At 38.2% G+C, this 18,177-nt stretch overlaps 1 protein-coding gene across 3 annotated transcripts in view; it reads right to left on the minus strand.

Moving 5' to 3' along the window:
• The window catches only part of LOC126359421 (leukocyte tyrosine kinase receptor), an 815,186-nt gene that overhangs the window by 77,019 nt on the left and 719,990 nt on the right, over positions 1-18,177 (minus strand). The window contains exon 26 of one of the 3 annotated variants that reach the window (XR_007566229.1): positions 16,048-16,101. The exons of the other annotated variants lie outside the window; for them this stretch is intronic. The gene's annotated coding sequence lies outside the window, so the exon portion shown is untranslated. The remainder of the gene's footprint in view (positions 1-16,047; positions 16,102-18,177) is intronic. 3 annotated transcript variants of the gene reach the window in all.

Consider the following 18,177-nt stretch of genomic DNA (forward strand, 5'->3'; position numbering starts at 1 on the left):
AATAGTAATTACAACAGGAATTTCAGTAATTGGAGCTCTAAAAATAGAAGGTACCACCCAGAAAAATAAGATTTGTCTCTAGGAGTACCTGTTAGCTTGAGGCAAGGAGAAGTAACTATTGAAATCAGGTTAACACCAATTTCAGAAGAGACGGAGATAGTTTTAATAGGACATGTCTGAATGGGAATACCAGAAAATCACATACAATGAATGAAATAGAATATGGTGGAGAATTTTGGGAAGGTTTTCTGGGTGAAATGAAAGAGGAGGAAAACAGTAAGAAATCACAATTAGAGCTTTGAAGAGACATTTTGCCAATTTCTTTGCTGAATCTAATAACAATAATGAAGTGACACATAATGATGCTAATGCTGCGAATTTTGAAGACTATGGTTTAGTGAGATTAATGGATAATTCTGATGAAGGTATGCTATGTGAACTTGTTGGTGCTGAAGTTGCATGTGTAGAGTCAAAGAGTCACATACTTAGGAAAGGAGAAGAGAGTATAGGGGATTGCTTGAATAATGATAATGATGATTCTGTTAGGATTACTGGAATATTTGATGATGATTTAGATGTTAATGATGATTTTTCTAATGTTGATAATACTTCACTGTGTGACAAATTAGAAGGAATGATTTATGTGGAGATTAAAAGTTAATTTTTGATGGAAAATGGTGATAGGAGCTTAACTATGGGGTTATATGACGGTGTTATGTTAGATGGGGAAGTTCATGATAATTTGCTTTCGCCAGTAGATATCAGTCATATTGTGTCCACTTACTTTAATAAAAATAAAAGAAAGGACTGATGAAATACTGAAGGTAGCTAGTGATCAGTGTGATAATGTTATCAATGAAGTTTAAGGAAGTTTAAGGAAGATTTGTCAAGATATGTACTCAGGCAATGAAGCGAAGGTTGCTTCTAATGAAGAGCTATCTAGATGTAGTGTAGTTTTGGAATGTTTGTGATCAGCAAGAAATGATAAAGTTTCAAATAAAGATGAAGGAATGACTTTTAGGGAAACTGAGGAAAATCTTTTATGTGAGAATGAGAAATATGAAAAACAGGATGAACTGGGTAGCTTTATATCACTGTACAGATTAATAATTGGAAAGGTAACTGTCTTCTGGACACTGGGAGTCCCATTGCTGCTATGCCGAAAAAATTGAGAGATAGAATAAAGAATAGTGAGAACTTTACTGAATTTCCTGTGAAATTTATTAGAATAAAAGGAGCCACTGTTAAGAGGAGCAAATTAATCACCAGACAGATTTTACTATTGTTTAAGATAAATAATATTAGCTTTGTCCATGGATGCTTAATAATTGAGGAGTTAAATAAAAATCTGATATCTGGGATGAACTGGATAGTAAAAGCAAAAGTGAATTTTATTTGAAGTGACATGAAAATAATTTCTCCTGCCCCAAAAAGTGGGATCTGTGGAGTAGCTAGTATTGCATTGTTAAACAATGGCCACAGTAATCAGGTCAGGGGGTAGAAGAATCTGGAGACAAACATTATTTTGAGGAAGATGAAGAATAGAGTAATGATGAATAAGCAATAATTCTTACAGTGAACTTGAAGATAAAAATTATCGGAAACAGAAACTTTAAGCCCAGAAAACAGAGAAGAACTAGGAGATTTTCTGCAGGAATATATATTTTTAATGTTGAGCCAGGAATATCTAAAGGTTGTTACTGTAGACTTAAATTAATTGCTCATGAGGCATTTTTGTGAAGACTTATATCATCCCAGTTTGTAAAAGTAAAGAAGTGGAAAGAGAGTTGGAACAAATGCAAATATGAAAATAGTAGAAGAAGCAGCGGCCAGTACAACAATCTATTAGTCATACTGTACAAATGAGATGGTGGTATAAGAATTGTACTTGACTCTAGGCATTTAAATAAACATCTTGAGAGGGACACTGGCCATCTGGAGAACACTGATGGGTTACTCAATAAGTTTGAAACTTTGAACTTTATAACCAGTTTAGATCTGACATCTGGGATTCACCAAATATAGCTAGAAAAGGAATCAAACAAATACTAATCACTTTTCTATAATGGAAAAAGCTTTCAATATTGTGTTGCATCATTTGGTTTAAAATTTCTGTATCAGAGTCAATCAGAGATTTGGAGAAAGTGTGGCTTACAATTAAAGGCTCTGAAGCTGAGTTGCCTCAAAATATGTATTGAAAGTATTTCCAATGACACATTTACAGAATGTAAATTATCGGAACGCATTTCACATATTTTTGACACACATTTAATTAATAGCGATCAATGTTTTTGTAACTGTTGATATGTGATATCAAGCAATGTTTTTCGAACAGGTAGTATCTAGTCTTCAGGCTGTGGCTTGAAATGTCGCTTAGCTCTATGTAGCAGAGGTTTGAGGCCTTAGTTTCCCGGCATACAGGTCTTATGGGAGTCCTGAAGGCCTTGGTGTTTCAGCCTAAGGGTGTCCTACCACCAAACACATAATTTTCATGTTTCACTGCTATCGAATCTGTCTCTGTGTATCTATATTACATTTAATTGTGACATTATCTGATTAGTGAGTTAGACATTTTTTTGTATCTGTCATTGGCTATTTTCTCCACAGTTGGAATAAGTTTCCAAATGTCTCGCCAGGGTCCAGAGTGCACTAGGGTATTGTAATGTAAGTATCACCACCTACTGAGAGTTCCATGAATGATTAGCTGAAAAAGAGTGTGATATACGCTAGCGCCAGAAGTAGATCAACTCACAGAGCCAATGATGCAGAATGTGGAGAGGAAACTTTTCATAGCTCGTTAGGTGACAGATGAAAGTATGAAAGTAGATGTACCACCAAGAAGAACTGAATTTCATAGCATGTAAACAACTCCCCCCCCCCCCCCCCCCCCCCAAATATTTAACTACCTGCCACCTGCCTCAATAGTGTCCCATTCACAAGTAGGTTGCACCTCATGAAGCTTTAGAGATATTCCTACACAGCCAAATAAATGTTCCATATTATATCATGAGTCTTCAATCCAGGCAGTCTTTTTCAATGTTGTGCAAATCCAGTGAAGATGTTAATGTATCCTTGCTATCTCTTGTTTCCTATGATGTGTGTAGTGTTTGCTAACATTCAACAGCAACTTGGTGGTTCTGGGTAGTACGGCTATTCAACTGCTGTTGTTCTGCAGCATTTTATTGGTAAGTGTTTTGCTGGACTGTGGTCAATCAGTGCAATTTGCAAGCCACATGACAGTGACACCTGACATCAGCATACTGTTACCGTGGCAGTTGATTCTGGTGGTGGCAGTTTTCCCCAACTTGAGGTGCTCACAGTACACCTTTGAAATGATAACAAGAGAAAAGCCCACTGCCTGCACAGCTTCAGAGAATGATAGTCCTATGCATAAGGTAACCATTACCAGGTTGCAGCCGCAGCTCTGATATTATTCCTCCCACTCTTCCTGTACTCAGCCATATGTCAACAATTAGCATGTCTGTTGACATCTCATTATGTGACATGCTAATCGATTCCAATTGCTATGGTGACAGAGCTTCTCCTTCTTTCTATGCATAATGCAGAAACTACCTCTAATGCAGTTGTTCACCTCCATTGCTCAGTTGTCAGCATGTCTGGCTGCTATGCACAGGACCTGGACTCAATTGTCAGAACTACAAGGGATTTTTCCTTAATGGGAAGATTGTAACAGGGCGCACTCAGCCTCTTGACACCAACTGAGGAGTTACTTGAATGAGCAGTTGCAGCTCCTCAGTCAAGAAAGCTTAAAATGAGCCAGAGAGGGTATGGTAATCTTACTTACCTCTATATTGCATCCAATGACATCATCAACACAGGATGACACTCTGGTTGATTGGTATATTGACTGGCCGATCAAGACCAGAATGCTGAGCTCTGCTTGTTGTAATTCAGTTGCCCATGAATGCATACAAATGTTTATGGATAAATTTAATAACAGGATCAATCACACCTGCTAATAATAAACAACTGACAATGAAATGTAAGTCTGTGTAATGTTTCTATTCATATATAATTTTGTATGTATTCATAAAATAGAAAGAAACATTCCACATGGGAAAAGTATATTAAAAACAAAGATTCCATGACTTACCAAACGGGAAAGCGCTGGTAGAGGACACAATAAAAAGACACACAAACACACACACAAAATTTCAAGCTTTTGCAACCAATGGTTGCTTCATCAGGAAAGAGGGAAGGAGAGGGAAAGACGAAAGGATGTGGGTTTTAAGGGAGAGGGTAAGGAGTCATTCCAATCCCGGGAGCGGAAAGACTTACCTTAGGGGGAAAAAAGGACGGGTATACACTCGCGCGCGCGCGCACACACACACACACACACACACACACACACACACACACACACACACACACACACACACACATATCCATCCACACATATACAGACACAAGCAGACATATTTAAAGGCAAAGAGTTTGGGCAGAGATGTCGGTCGAGGCAGAAGTGCAGAGACAAAGATGCTGTTGAATGACAGGTGAGGTATGAGTGGCAGCAACATGAAATTAGTGGAGATTGAGGCCTGGTGGATAACGGGAAGAGAGGATATATTGAAGGGCAAGTTCCCATCTCCGGAGTTCAGATAGGTTGGTGTTAGTGGGAAGTATCCAGATAATCCGGATGGTGTAAGACTGTGCCAAGATGTGCTGTCTGTGCACCAAGGCATGTTAAGCCACAGGGTGATCCTCATTACCAACCCTGTGGCTAAACATGCCTTGGTGCACGGTGGTTCCTGAAGAGGGGCAGCAGCCTCTTCAGTAGTTGCAAGGGCAACAGTCTGGATGATTGACTGATCTGGCCTTGTAACAATAACCAAAATGGCCTTGCTGTGTTGGTACTGCGAACAGCTGAAAGCAAGGGGAAACTACGGCCGTTATTTTCCCCGAGAGCATGCAGCTTTACTGTATGATTAAATGATGATGGCGTCTTCTTGGGTAAAATATTCCGGAGGTAAAATAGTCCCCCATTCGGATCTCCGGGCGGGGAATACTCAAGAGGATGTCATAATCAGGAGAAAGAAAACTGGCGTTCTACGGATCGGAGCGTGGAATGTCAGATCCCTTAATCAGGCAGGTAGGTTAGAAAATTTAAAAAGGGAAATGGATAGGTTAAAGTTAGATATAGTGGGAATTAGTGAAGTTTGGTGGCAGGAGGAACAAGACTTCTGGTCAGGTGACTACAGGGTTATAAACACAAAATCAAATAGGGGTAATGCAGGAGTAGGTTTAATAATGAATAGGAAAATAGGAATGCGGGTAAGGTACTACAAACAGCATAATGAACACATTATTGTGGCCAAGATAGATACGAAGCCCACACCTACTACAGTAGTACAAGTTTATATGCCAACTAACTCTGCAGATGATGAAGAAATTGAAGAAATGTATGATGAAATAAAAGAAATTATTCAGATAGTGAAGGGAGACAAAAATTTAATAGTCATGGGTGACTGGAATTCGAGTGTAGGAAAAGGGAGAGAAGGAAACGAAGTAGGTGATTATGGACTGGGGCAAAGAAATGAAAGAGGGAGCTGCCTGGTAGAATTTTGCACAGAGCACAACGTAATCATAGGTAACACTTGGTTCAAGAATCATGAAAGAAGGCTGTATACATGGAAGAAGCCTGGAGATACTAAAAGGTATCAGATAGATTATATAATGGTAAGACAGAGATTTAGGAACCAGGTTTTAAATTATAAGACATTTCCAGGGGCAGATGTGGACTCTGACCACAATCTATTGGTTATGACCTGTAGATTAAAACTGAACAAACTGCAAAAAGGTGGGAATTTAAGGAGATGGGACCTGGATAAACTGAAAGAACCAGAGGTTGTACAGAGTTTCAGGGAGAGCATAAGGGAACAATTGACAGGAATGGGGGAAAGAAATACAGTAGAAGAAGAATGGGTAGCTTTGAGGGATCAAGTAGTGAAGGCAGCAGAGGATCAAGTAGGTAAAAAGACGAGGGCTAGTAGAAATCCTTGTGTAACAGAGGAAATATTGAATTTAATTGATGAAAGGAGAAAATATAAAAATGCAGTGAATGAAGCAGGCAAAAAGGAATACAAACGTCTCAAAAATGAGATCAACAGGAAGTGCAAAATGGCTAAGCAGGGATGGCTAGAGGACAAATGTAAGGATGTAGAGGCTTATCTCACTAGGGGTAAGACAGATACTGCCTACAGGAAAATTAAAGAGACCTTTGGAGTGAAGAGAACCACTTGCATGAATATCAAGAGCTCAGATGGCAACCCAGTTCTAAGCAAAGAAGGGAAGGCAGAAAGGTGGAGGGAGTATATAGAAGGTTTATACAAGGGCAATGTACTTGAGGACAATATTATGGAAATGGAAGAGGATGTAGATGAAGACGAAATGGGAGATAAGATACTGCATGAAGAGTTTGACAGAGCACTGAAAGACCTGAGTCGAAACAAGGCCCCGGGAGTAGACAACATTCCATTAGAACTACTGACAGTCTTGGCAGAGCCAGTTCTGACAAAACTCTACCATCTGGTGAGCAACAGGTATGAGACAGGCGAAATACCCTCAGACTTCAAGAAGAATATAGTAATTCCAATCCCAAAGAAAGCAGGTGTTGACAGATGTGAACATTAACGAACAATCAGTTTAATAAGCCACAGCTGCAAAATACTAACACAAATTCATTACAGACGAATGGAAAAACTAGTAGAAGCCGACCTCGGGGAAGATCAGTTTGGATTCTGTAGAAATACTGGAGCACGTGAGGCAATACCGACCTTACGACTTATTTTAGAAGAAAGATTAAGGAAAGGCAAACCTACGTTTCTAGCATTTGTAGACTTAGAGAAAGCTTTTGACAATGTTGACTGGAATACTCTCTTTCAAATTCTAAAGGTGGCAGGGGTAAAATACAGAGAGAAAAAGGCTATTTACAATTTGTACAGAAATCAGATGGCAGTTATAAGAGTCGAGGGACATGAAAGAGAAGCAGTGGTTGGGAAGGGAGTAAGACAGGGTTGTAGCCCCTCCCTGATGTTATTCAATCTGTATATTGAGCACGCAGTAAAGGAAACAAAAGAAAAATTTGGAGTAGGTATTAAAATCCATGGAGAAGAAATAAAAACTGTGAGGTTCGTCGATGACATTGTAATTTTGTCAGAGACAGCAAAGGACTTGGAAGAGCAGTTGAATGGAATGGACAGTGTCTTGAAAGGAGGATATAAGATGAATATCAACAAAATCAAAACGAGGATAATGGAATGTAGTCGAATTAAGTCGGGTGATGCTGAGGGAATTAAATTAGGAAATGAGACACTTAGAGTAGTAAATGAGTTTTGCTATTTGGGGAGCAAAATAACTGATGATGGTTGAAGTAGAGAGGATATAAAATGTAGACTGGCAATGGCAAGGAAAGCGTTTCTGAAGAAGAGAAATTTGTTAACATCGATTATAGATTTAAGTGTCAGGAAGCCATTTCTGAAAGTATTTGTATGGAGTGTCGCCATGTATGGAAGTGAAACATGGACGATAAATAGTTTAGACAAGAAGAGAATAGAAGCTTTCGAAATGTGGTGCTACAGAAGAATGCTTAAGATAAGGTGGACAGATCACGTAACTAATGAGGAAGTATTGAATAGGATTGGGGAGATGAAGGGATCGGTTGGTAGGACATGTTCTGAGGCATCATGGGATCACCAATTTAGTATTGGAGGGCAGTGTGGAGAGTAAAAATCGTAGAGGGAGACCAAGAGATGAATACACTAAGCAGATTCAGAAGGATGTAGGTTGCAGTAGGTACTGGGAGATGAAGAAGCTTCCATAGGACAGAGTAGCATGGAGAGCTGCATCAAACCAGTCTCAGGACTGAAGACCACAACAAATACACTATTTTATTGATAAATGTGATAGTATTAGTAGTTTCATTGCTGTTATATACATGTGTATTAACAGTCTTTGGAAGTTGTCTCTCACAGGTCATCACAGTTTTGTTCTTTGGTTTTTCAGTTGTGGATTGTGTGTAATGGCTGTCTGTGACTTAAAGGGTGTTTCTGTTATTCATTGATGGTACTGTAGTAATGTCATACTTTATCTTTCATTTCAAAACAGCATTTGGTGTTTTGTTAACAAATTATCAGATGTGTATGGATGATAAATTTTTCACTAAGTGCAACAGCTGTAGCCGATTTCCATGATAATGATGTAGCAGTGTAAAAAGATGACACAATGGCTGACAAAAGACAGCAAATTTGAAACCTCACTGGCAGAGAAAATTGGGGGACTTGGAGAATCATACTGAGATCTATCTAAGAATGTGAGAAAATGTTTGAAATCATAAACGGTGAGCTGCTTAAGCTAGAAGAAAGTGGATAAAATTGCAAAAATGGTCTTGCTAAATGGACCAAGACTAATGCAAAGGGAGAGAAATGGCTAATTCTAATGCTTGACACAAAGCCTTTACTTCGTGTTAGAGAATGCAAGACAACTAAGGAGATTTGGGATAAGCTACATAAAATTTATGATATTCACTCAACCGAAAACATAGATCTGCTTCGACGGAAATTTCATAACATTGTGTGGTAAGGATCTGGTAGTATACAAGGCAATTTAGCCAAATTTGATGAGGTAAAAACTCAACTTCCATTGATAGCCAATTGACAGTGGTGACCCCTGTTCATGATTTTTGCAAACTTTGGCCAAAGAGTTCAACTACATTTATATTATGTGGCACGATTTAGCTAATGAAGAGAAGACATGGAATAAGTTACAAAAATGCTGTTTAAATCACAAACTGAGAATAACAGATCGTGATGTGGAAAGTGTTGATACAGTAATGATATCGATAATGAAGATTAACAAACAGCAACCAAGATGCAAACAATCTTCATCTGGAGCTGATACATGAAAAGTTTCTGACTTATCAAAACAGGTCACTTATCAAAACAGTGTAAAATGGATTTGGTTTGTTTCAAATGCAAGGAAAAGCGGCATCAGTCAAATGCATGTCCCACCACAGATAAAAGAGAAGACTGAGCTATATTGTCAAAGGGTGTAATGTCATTCTGGAAATTTTAGTTGCACAGGCAGGGCTATTTCAAAAACTGAGAAAAAAGTTTTAATGGTGAGATACGACAATTTTTCTGTAGATGTGAATACACTAGATGTGACAAGTGGTACATTGATAGTGGTGCAACACATCATACAACAAATCAACATGATTGGTGCACTATCTGTGAACTATTTGAAACTCTGAGGAAGGTGAATAGCATCACAAATAGTGTGCAAATTGAAGCATTTGGTAAGGGTTGATGAAGCATTTGGTAAGGGTTGAATTGATTTACAGATATTCAACAAACAAAAATGGATAGAAAGATATTTTGAAGATGGTTGGTTTTGCCCTGATGGATCCTGTAATCTATTTTCTGTTAACAATGCTGCACAAAAAGGAAGAAATCAAATAATGGAAGATGATGGGAAATTGTCAGTATTTTTCAAAAACAATATTCCCATTGCTGTTGCTACATTGAGGTGAAAATGAGCTTTATTGTTTAGCAGTGAAGGTTGTTCATCAAGAAGAGTCTTGTGTTGTTGCTGAAACTGATGACACTTTACAGAGATGGCATGAAAAAATGAGCCATCAAAATAAATGCCATGTCCAACAGTTTTTGAAGGATCATGGTATAGAAACAAAGATAGACAGTAGCATTTGTGAGGGATCTGTCTGTGGGAAACATCATCGGCTAGCATTTGGTGAATGAGTGCAGAAACCCACTAAACCTGGAGAATTAATTTATGTAGATGTTTGTGGACCAATGGAAGAACATGATTTGCAAGATCATTGATACTTCACTGATGATTTCCCAGTTTTAGAGTAATATACCTTTTGCAACACAAACTTCAAATTAAAGAAAAATTACCATTGTTCATTAAAATGATAAAGACTGAAACTGATGTTGTGTGAAAGAATTACATACAGATGGTGACATGGGTTCAGTAATAAAGATGTACATAAGTTTGCTGACTCAATTGGATTGAAATATTTGATTACTGCACCATATACTCCTCAGCACAACTGAGCTGCAGAGGGGGAAAATAGAGTACTTCATGAGACCACACTTTCTTTGCTCTGCTTTGCTGAATACTTACCAAAAGCATTATTGGATAAGGCTGTTTTGGCTGCAACATACATTTTGAACTGATCTGGTCTCACAAAGATTAAAGGTAAAACTCTAATTGAAATATTTTTGAACAAAGAAGATCGTTTGTATAATTTGACATTATTTGTAATGGAAGAGCTATGCTTGGATTCCTACACAACAGCTGAAGGCGTTTGATGACAAATCTGTGAAAGGATATGTGATTGGTTATGTTGGTTGTGGATACCATGTTTATTTTCCTGAAAAGATGTATGTGGATGTATGCAGATATGTAAAATTCAACTACAAGCAATTGCAGGGACAAAGGTACTCGAGAGACTAAAAGAACTGTTAATGTGCCAGATGGAGATGAAAATGAAAATATTAGAGTAAATGAACATGAAAATATTGATTTTGAAGACAGCAGTCAATGAGATTGTATGAACCAAGATGCAGCAATAAGTAATGAAAGGGTTACTAATCATCTATATGACACTGAAAGTCAGGCTGAGAGAAACTTGGAAGCAAGAAATAAAGACAGAGGAAGCTGCAATTTTCATGAACAATGAAATTTGAAGAAACCATCATATTACTGTGAAGATTCAGCCCACCAACCAAGGCTGATACTTCTCTGTGAGACACCAAGGAACTATAAAGAAGCAGTACAGTCAGAAAATTCTACAGAATGGAAGAAAGCAATGGAGGAAGAAACGAGTGCTCTAAAAGGAAATAAAACATGAACTAGTTTACAAAACTAAATCAAATAAGATGATTGAAAATTGATTGGTCTTTGCTACAAAATTAAATGCAAGTAATTAAGTAGTTTGATATAAGGCTAGACTGGTGACAAAATGACACACTCAATGTTTTGGAATAGATTATGTTGACACATTTAGCCCTGTAGCAAGATTAGAGATGATGAGAGCTGTGTTGAGTGTTGCAATTCAGCATGATTGGTGTATAAGGCAATTCAATGTAAGGATAGCATTACTCAAAGGTATTCTGAAGAAGGAAATATGCATGTATCAACCAGAGGGCTTTGACAATGGTACAGGGTGCATATGTAAATTACTGAAGAGTCTGTATGGCTTAATGCAAGCCTCAAAATACTGGCATGAATGTCTTGTTAAATTTCTTAAGGAATGTAATTTATGGGAGAACTGTTCAGATACATGTATGTTCTATGGTGAAAACCTGGTACTGTTTTTTATGTTGACAATGGATTGGCCATAGGCTCTAATGATGCAGCAACTGAGTTTATTGAACAGTTGGGTAAATGTTTTCAGATCACTGCAGAAAAGGCTGATTTCTACTTGGGACTATAAATCAAGAAATTTGAAAAGAGTGTTCAAATAAATCAGTCTGCATACTTGAAAAGAATTTTAAGGAAAAATGGTATTATGGATGCAAAAACATTATCTTTACCTACTGAACCAGTATGGATACTGGGTGAGTCACCTCCTTTTAATAATACTAAACTCTAACAAGAAACGATTGGAAGTTTGATGTATTTCACACAAGGTGCAAGACCAGATTTATCATATGCTGTTAATGTTGCATCAAGAGTTCTAGTAAAAAACACAACACATCCTGCATTGCTCAAGCGAATATTCAGGTATCTTACATCAACGATTACAGATGGCATTAAATCTGAAAAGAATGAAAACTCTAATACTGAAGATTATACTGATGCTGTTGGTAGTGGGGACGGGGACAGAAGCATTTTGAACAGACCTTTTGCCCTGGCCCACCAGATTATTGTAGGTGTTGCCAATTGAAAATTTGTTAGATATGGTGAAACAACAGGTGCAGTGCAGTCACCCAATGTCAAACATCTCGGATTAACTTTGGAACCAGGTGAATGCAACATGGATAGCTATATCACAAGATGCCATTTGCACCTTATATGCATCAGTGTCATCATGCATGGAACAAGTTGTCAGGGCCCACGCAAACGCACTGCCTGCTAGGTAACAGGACACATGCTGAAGCAAAGTGACTGAAATGCTAACCATTTCTGCAGAACATCCTAATGTACATGTCCTGTGAATATGAACTTCCTATCTCTAGTCATTCAAGGTGTACTGTTTTTTTTTCTGAATGTGAGTGTATATAATACAAATAAACAAACTTGAGGTATTGTAGGTGAAGCTAATCTAACAGTGTGAGGGATTTCAGTCTCTAATGGCCATACACATGGTGCATGAGGTCTGTTCAAAAAATTGCAGAACATTCATAATTTCACCCCACTGGGGTGTTGGAGCGAAATTTGGTTGGCATGCTTGCAAACACCTGTTTTTAATGGGTAACTTCCAGAAGTTTCATTGTTGTATGTCTGTTAGTTATTGGTCAGTGCTGTATACAGTAGAATGTTATGTGACACAGTTTGTGAATATTGAGATGACAGTGTTAGGAGCAATGTGTCTGCATTAAATTTTGCATGAAACTCAAGAAAATCTTTACAGAGACACACCAAATGATGCAGGAAGCCTACAGTGATGGGTGCTTAAGCCGTAATCGATGTTGCAAATGGTTCAGATGGTTTAAAATGGTCAGATGTAAGTAAAAGATGACCCTCACTCTGGATGCCCTTCAGTGTCTACCAATGATGCTCATATCAGGAAATCGTGTGTGCAGTCAAAAACTGACTGTCTGAGAGATTGCACAAGAATGTAACATTTCATTTGGATCATGTCACGAAATCCTGACACAGAATCTTGGTATGCATCGTGTTGTGACACAGAATCTTGGAATGCATCTTGTTGCTGCCTAGTTTGTCCCACAGCTCATGAGTCAAGACCGAGAAGACCTTCCCCTCACAATGTGTGAAGAGCTTTTGGATTGTGGAAATGAGAACGAGATGTTCCTTAAGAGAATAATAACTGGTGATGAGATGTGGATCTATGATTATGATGTTGAGACTAAATTCAATCTTCACAATCGGTCGGGAAACGTTCTTCAAGACTGAAAAAGCTCATCAACTCAGGTCAAATGTCAAATTCGTGTTGATAGTTTTCTTTGACTTTGAAGAATTAGTTTATCATGAATTCATTCCACAGAGACAAACAGTTTTTAGTGGCACTATTGGGACCTGTTGTGATGCCTATGAGAAAATGTGTGAAGGAAAAGCCTGAAATGTGGCGAGACAATTCATGGCTCTTGCATCAAGATAACACACCCGCACACTATGACCATGCATGACTATTAAACAAAAAACCGAATCTCTGTGATGCCTCAGTCTCTGTACTCTCCAGATCTGATCCCTGTTGACTTTTTTTATTTCCAAAGTTGAAAATCCTGTTGAAAGAACAAAGATTTGCAATAATAGATGAGTCAAAAGAAAATTTGCAGATGGCACTTTGCACGATCCAGCAAGAGGCATACCATGACTGCTTCAGAAGTGGAAATGGGAATGGCAGCAGTGTATCAGTTGTGGTGGACAGTAATTCGATGGAGACCATGCACAATAAATAAAAGGTAGGTGCAGAAGAATTTTGTGTACTTCTTGAACAGACCTCATAAACATGCAAATGTGTCACAATAGATTGCTTACAAACATGGTGGTAACAACACATGAGAATGCATGTATGGTGTGCAGAAAATACAGTACACTACTTATACTTAGTCATACAGACTAAGAAAAGGAACAGATAAGGTCATATGAGAAAAATGAAATGTAAATTTGAAGTGCAGCCTAAAGTATAAGGAATGCTTTGTGCAATATGGAAGTGTTTTAGCTGGTATGGCAACAAAAGTGATAAGATTAGTATGGCTTCTATATATTAGATAAAGTTCTTCATTCCATGCCACAAAAACTATTTCAGATCTTTGGGACAACCAGCTGCTTCCTGAAATGTTATTTTATGACACTTGTTTTCATTATGTTTTTGTTTTCTAATTCCCTTATGTTTTGGCAACTGTAGTAGGCAGTAAGCACAGAAATAACCAGCTTTTCTCTATTGTCTATTAGGACCTCAGTAGTCAGGTAAAGGTTACTAAGAAATCTGCATGATAATAAACATGACATTTTCATTCCAAAGAAAGTTAAAGATTATCAGATGGAAAATAAATTTTACGACATTAAAGAGTACTTTAACCCTCAAACAGGCGTGCCGATGTACAAAATGTGCCAACCACACATAAAATGGTTTTGCACACTTCCATTGTTGTTTCCCAATTTGAGCTCATACCTATCCCTTTATTATTGCTTCAGCTCAAAACAGTAAGAAATTGTACTCTCGTATGTCCAAGTGAGCAGCAGTAATACAAAATACAAAGGTGTTCTGGTCTGAGATGCTGCAGTTGGTCGTGTGTGCATGAGGTGTGCTTACTTGTGTTTGTGAATGATGTGTGTCCTCTTTTACTGATGAAGACTGTCACTGAAAAATTCATGTAACCACCTTTTAATTGTGCCTGTCTGCAACTTGACATGTCTTCTTTATGATAAGTAGCAATCTGTCTTTTCCTACTTTGTTAAAATACAAACTGAGCTAGATGAGAAAAAATTTACAATCCAAGCAAGGAAATGACCGAGATTACAAGCTAGCAGCACAATCCCACAATGAGGCAGTTGTCTACAGACAATTAGTAATTGAATAAGTTGTTGGCCCTGATCGCATGTAAATGTGCTCTTTAATTATTCGAATGGGTCATTATGGTCTTGGCAACACCTTTCTGTGGCAACAGAATGCTAAATGAAAGTTTATTTCATTATTGTTAATTTAATAAAACAGTGCTTTAACTCACATTATGCACATTTATTTTATTTTAATTAAAATAAGATTGAACTGTGATTCTGCTTATACACATTTAGCTTGGTAATATAATGCGTTATTTTTTACATGTGTATGAAGCCTGCCTCACGGTCCCTCACTTTATGAAAAATGGCGTGGCCGCTTGAGGGTTATGTATAGTTCTCTATTAACAGTGATGTTAGGTAATGTAATCAAGATTATTGCTCCTTAGGAAATAAGTGATAATGAATTTTTTGTTTTGTTTTTCTTTTGTTTTTGATGTGTCATATATTACATGCACATTTATTGTAAGCAAAGTAATCATACACAATCAAATAAATTTTAGTTCAATGTAAATGCAATCTATTCATACTAAAAATAGTACATTACCAATTGCTAAAAATAATGCAGAAACCTAAAGACGAGCCATTTAGACAGAACCAAATTAGGTGTTCTAACTCCCATCTTGCTTATAAACCAAGTGTGTACATTAGGTAATAAGTGATTATGTAGTATGATAAGAATAATATTGTGTCATATCACCTGTTGAAAGACTGTAACATCAACAATATTCTGCAATTATTTGTCAGTTTTACTGTATCCATTGGAAATCCATGCCTTACTCTTTGATGCATGTTTATGAATATTAATTGAAAAACTGCTTAGAGGCTTTGAACTGTTAAATCACAAATAACCTCAATACTGTACTTTACTGTGTTTAACATGGCTTACAGTTTTTTTCTACATCTATCAAAACCTACATTACCAGGTCACACATGCTCCTTATATCCTCTGTTTGCCGCTGTTTTCTAGTAAATGTTAGCAACCTTTATTTTCCTCTGTAGCTTCAATAGGTTAAGCCAAACTATGGAACACTGATCCTGTCTCTTTGTCTCAATGTTATATGTTCTGTTGTAAGATTTTATTTACTTGCAAACAAGCATGTTATTCTTATCTGTCTCCATTTACAACCAACATATAATGATATTAAAAGATAATAAGTTTGCAATGATTATCTTTTACTAAATGGAAGCCAATATTGTTCAGTATACTGAAAATAATGAAAAAAGTAGAAGAACATTTCTATAGCTAATAAAATATGCATCAGAGCTGACATGCAGTTGCTATCTATAACAGCTGAATGCAATTTTCTGTTTACTTACCCTTAACATGATCCATTCGTGTAGTTCTCCTCTCTCACTAATGGATTCTGTCTGCTGAAGGCATCATTTCAAATCTATTAGTGATGCAATACAAAATATTATCTTAAATAATTGGTTGCTATAGCAGTTACCGTCACAAAAATGATTAAAGTAATACTACTTACCTCAAAATAACAAAAATACTCTCTGATGACCTCACGTAGAAGCAAAAATATTTGACAAAAGGAGTTTTAGTAATATTGTTCAGTCCACACAGCTTCTAAATAGGTAAACATAAAAATTAATTGAAATCTCATACCACGATACTTTTTTGTTATTTAATTTGAGAAAAGAACTGCACAAACTATTTCAGAAAAAAATTATATACCACAAAAAGCAAAGTTACTTGGTTTCTAATTTGCCTGAATAGTTGATTAAATACACCACATCGCCAATTTTAATGGTTCGTTGGTAGATGAGCATACATACACATGCGTGCCTGGTTTATGTTCAATAAATAACATGTTTATGTTGATACACGTGACAACTGTGCTAACTACGAAATATGTAGGAATAAAGGAGACAACTCACCAAAAGGCAGAAGCGCTGTCTCGTCAATAGGTACATAAACAAAAGGTACAGAGCTTGGTTAGCTTCTGGAATGCACTTCCTTTTTCGAACTAGTACGAAAATCATGCACACACACACATCCTCCCATTCACATGCACACTCCTGTCTCCCTACACTGTGCTCAGTCAACTGCCAGCACTTTCCTGGCCAACAGTGAGTGTACTGGGATGAGGTGGGGTATGGGTGTGGTGGGGTGAGGGATGGATAGAGGCAGGAGGGCTGAGACAGGGTTTGGGGGAAGCATGGGAAGCATTTAGCAGCTCATGGAAGAGTGGGAAGCCTCTGTAGTCTAGCTAGGACACACACACACACACACACACACACACACACACACACACACACACACACACACACTATTGTGTGGGAGATGAGAGGGGGTGGTGAGTTACCTTAGGTTTACCAGGAATATTTTGGGAGCAAAGAATGTGCTGCAAGGATAGCTCCCATCTGCGCAGCTCAGCAAAGCTGGTGGTGGTGGGGACGATCCAGATGGCATGGATTGTACAGAAATCACTGAAAAGCTCACACATTGTGCTCTGCTGCATCTTGTGCCACTGGGGGTTCCACCTTGTTTTTGGCAACAGTTTTGTGGTGGCCATTCACTCTAGTTGACAGCTGATTGGTTGTCATACCAATGTAAAACACTGCGCAGTGGTTGCAGCAGACCTTGTATGTGAAAAGGCTGCTATCACTGGTGACTTGGCCTCTGATGGAGTAGGATAAGCCTGTGATGGAACTGGAATTGGCGGTTCTGGGTGGGTGGATCTGGCAGGTCTTACTTGTGGGTCTTCCAACGGAGTTTGATCCCTATGGCAGGGGATTGAGGGTGCAGAGGTTGAGAAACAGCTGAACACCACTTTGGGAGGGGTTGTAAGTATCTTGGGTAGGATGTCCCTCATTTCAGGGCATGATGAAAAATAATAAAAGCCGTGACTAAGGACATGGTTCAGTTGTTCCAGTCTGGGTTGGTTCTGGCAAAACAGGGAGCCGCTGCTTTGTGGTTGCTTCTTGGGATGGATGTGACAATCAGGTATGTGTGAGGATATGGCATGGGATAGCCATTTGTGAATTAAGTCTGGAGAGTATTCCCTGTCTGCAAATGCATTTGTGAGGCCTGTGACATACTGGGTGACCGAGTTCTTATCATGGCAGATGTGTCTACCACAGGTGACAAGGCTCAATGGGAGGGATTTTTTGATGTGGAAGGGTTGACAGCTGTCAAGCACAGGTATTGTTGGTTATTGGTGGGTTTGATGTGGACCAAGGAGTGGTTGGAGCCATCTGAGAGGAGGAGATCAACATCAAGGAAGGTGGCATGATGTGTGGTGGAGAATCAGGTATGGGAGAGAAGTATTGAAGTTATGGAGGAATGAGGATAAGGTGGCCTGGCATTGGGTGCAGGTTATAAGAATATCATCAATAAATCAGAACCAGGCCAAAGGGTTGGGATTTTGGGACCCTCCGAATTTTTCCTCTAGGTGGTCCAAAAAAACACTGGCGTAGGAGGGTGTCATGCAGGTG

Source organism: Schistocerca gregaria, chromosome 1 (assembly GCF_023897955.1).
Source record: "Schistocerca gregaria isolate iqSchGreg1 chromosome 1, iqSchGreg1.2, whole genome shotgun sequence".
In the NCBI taxonomy this organism is placed as follows: domain Eukaryota; kingdom Metazoa; phylum Arthropoda; class Insecta; order Orthoptera; family Acrididae; genus Schistocerca; species Schistocerca gregaria.